Source organism: Rutilus rutilus, assembly GCF_951802725.1.
Source record: "Rutilus rutilus genome assembly, chromosome: 23".
Classification (NCBI taxonomy): domain Eukaryota; kingdom Metazoa; phylum Chordata; class Actinopteri; order Cypriniformes; family Leuciscidae; genus Rutilus; species Rutilus rutilus.
In genome coordinates this window covers 28,516,504-28,519,726 of record NC_140233.1, presented here as the reverse complement: position 1 = coordinate 28,519,726, position 3,223 = coordinate 28,516,504, and the positions used below count along the sequence as shown (strand labels likewise).

The 3,223-nt window shown below is 34.6% G+C and overlaps 1 long non-coding RNA gene across 1 annotated transcript; it reads right to left on the bottom strand.

The window, feature by feature from the left end:
* Window positions 1-1,062: 1,062 nt before the first annotated feature.
* Window positions 1,063-1,771, bottom strand: LOC311282866. The gene is made up of 3 exons (XR_014625988.1): window positions 1,397-1,771; window positions 1,244-1,315; window positions 1,063-1,136 (listed from the first exon to the last, which is right to left on the bottom strand). It is a non-coding gene; the product is annotated as an uncharacterized lncRNA (long non-coding RNA).
* Between the last annotated feature and the right edge of the window lie 1,452 nt (window positions 1,772-3,223).

Sequence of the window (3,223 nt, the reverse complement as noted above, 5' to 3'; positions counted from 1 at the left end):
ATTCCTTCTGGGCTTTCTTCTGTTTGGATTGTTGCCTAACCCTTTCTTGGGAAGCTCTAGTGTTAGTATGAGCCTCATTTAAGACCTCACTCATAGCAATCGCCGATTCTGTCAGCTGTTCAACAGACATTGTATCCTCCACACTCTTGTCAATCTGACAAAAAGGGCAGGACAATTCTGTTAAAAAAGTGCTACCTATTTATCATTAATTATATTTATATGAAAATTGTAACAATCTGCAGTTACCTGATAGTGCTCAGGAATTTCTGAAGGGTACCGGGCCACCCTCCCAAACATTAAAAAGTACGGTGAGTACTTAGTTGTAACCTAACGCTTTGTCCTAAGCCCAAACATTACTGCATCTAGATGTCTATCCCATTCATTGGGCTTGTCTCTTACAAGCTTGCAAAGGAATCTGGTAATATAATAACATTATTTTAAGCTTCAAAGCAGTCAGGAAGGAACATTTACAATCATACATCTAGCACACATTTTTATCAAATTTTAATAATAGTGTATTGAGTGTACATATTCATTAAGTGCATTTGCTAGGAAAGGAAACAATGAATTTAGCATTTCTATTATCATGCTCTACTTAAATACATAAATGGCTAGTTATTTGCAAAATTGTTATCAGTGTGAAAATAATTAAATTAAAATATTGTTACCTCTGTATTGTCGCATTCATTCGCTCCACAAGGCCGTTCGTCTGTGGATGGTAGGGTGCACACAAGGACCTTTAAATATTTAAAACCTTGCAGATATTACTGTTCAGCTGCAATTTATAAAAGAAAACAGACTCTTAAATTTATCATGGAAAAGATGATAGGTGTGTATATTGAAAAAAGTTTACATTTAATCATTGTTTATCAATGATTTAACAGTGGACATGTTTGACTCACTTTGTTTACGAACTCTTTCCCCTGGTCGGTGAGGACTCTCTTCGGTGCCTCAAACTGATGCACAAATTTCAATAGGCAATCAGCAACCTCCCTGGCAGCCTTTGTCTTGAGGGGATAAGCCTGGGGCCACTTGGTCATGTAATCAATGATGACACAGATATATTGATTTACATTTTCTGTTGGTGTTCATTTTCCAATTAGATCCATCCCCACAAGTTCGAAAGGCTGTTTAACCTAGAGTTCGTTAAATAGAAACAAGATAATTAATTATATAACTTAATTGTAATTTCTAAATTAATTAAAAAATATATATGATATAAGTGTGTGATGGAAAGGAATACCACAATTGGAATAATTTCACTTTGTTCCTTAACTGATGACCTGCTGGCCTGACATGGTACACACTGTGCCACCTGTGATCAAAACAGAATAATGTTGGAAATCATTTGCATTTTACAATATTGCAAAATTATTAACTCTGTACATGTTATTACCCAGGTGTCAATGTCCTGTGACATGCCAGGCCAGTAAAATCGTATAGATATTGCATTGCAGGTTTTTTTTTTTTTGTCCTGTGTGAGCTCCGAGGCTACTTGCATGGAACTCCTCAAATATTTTGTTTGCCTCTTCTGTCCCACACACAACTTTTGGTTTGATCTGTTGTTTTTTGCCTTTGTTTCGAAGGTAATACAATTCACCATCTATGAAAAGAAAAAATAGACAGTGCGGCTGAGTCTCCAGAGATCTGCAGAGAAGAGGGCGGCAGCAGAGACACTGAGGGCTTCACTGTGGGACCAGCTGCAGGAGACAAACACAACACATTCACACACACACACACACACACACACACACACACACACACACACACACACACACACACACACACACACACACACAACACACTGCACTGCACATTTACAGCAGAGGAGTAATGCTGCTCTAGTTTTAGATTAAATCATTATAAAACAATATCAGTAACACTTTATTTAAAGCTTTCATACATATTGCATTATAAAAGTATTTTTAATACATTAATTATGCACTGCTATATACATTAAAATGCATGTATGATCTAATCAATAAGTGTAACAGCAGTTATAACACATATTATCTATTATCAGGCCGATCTGACTGCTTTAATTCCAGCAATTATTCACTCTGAACATAAATATCTTACATTTTGAGATATTCACCTGAACTGAAAATGTAACTCAATTTCAAACAGAGTTAAAACACAATTGAATCACACAGAATGAACAAAACACTGAATTATAAGCACAACATGAGCAAAAGAGATTCAGTATCATTGACTGAACTACAGAAAGCAGCAACATTTACATTCTGATGTCAAATCTCTTTTTCCATGTATGATTTCTACAATAAAAGATGAACTAAATATGAACTCAGTGTAGAAATAAATGAAGGAAAAACAAACCTGTAATAAACTGATTAAACTCATAGTGAGACACAGTGTGGAAATATGTTTAGAATTTTATTTATATATATATATATATATATTTTTTTTTTATTTTTATTTTTTTTTTCAGTGTGGAAATATGTTTGTTTTTGTTGTTGTTGAAAGGAATAATGCTATTCTTATAATAATATCATTGTTTTAGATTAAATCATTATAAAACAGTATCAGTAACACTTTATTAATATTTCTGATATAACACTGTTTAAAGAAATATATTTGATGAGCTGTGACCTCTGAGGTGACCTTTGACCTCTTTGATCATGGATGATGTTGTGGAGTTTCTCATAATGATGCTTCTGTTCTTCATATGCAGATCAATCATCATGATTCACAGAAAAACCTGCAGCTTCAGACTTCAATCTTCAGTGAAAATCTCTTCAAATAATGAGTTTATTGAATATTAGAGCCAAAGTCAATAGAAAGTGTCAACAATGAAAATATAAAATGTATTTTGCATGTTCTACACAGTCAAGCATGTTTTCATATTCAAGGTCTGTTCTAAAAGTATCTGGACTGGTTATGAATCTCCACACAAGATCATGAAACGTGAACAAGCTCTAATATGTCTCCATCTTTAACAGCCTGTTTCTTCTCCATTTGATGATTTCAGACACACATGAGGCTTCATGATAGATGGAGTGACACCATGAACTCTGATTAGAGATTCACAATCAGTCCTGATACTTTCTGAACAGACTCATGATTCATGATCTTACTTTAGTGATGGCGCTTCATCTAGTGGAAGTGTAGCAGTGATGATGGTCACATGACTGAATATGGACACAGAGATGGACGTTCATCTGCACATCCTCAGTGTCTCAGGAGTCACAATAAAAATACAAAA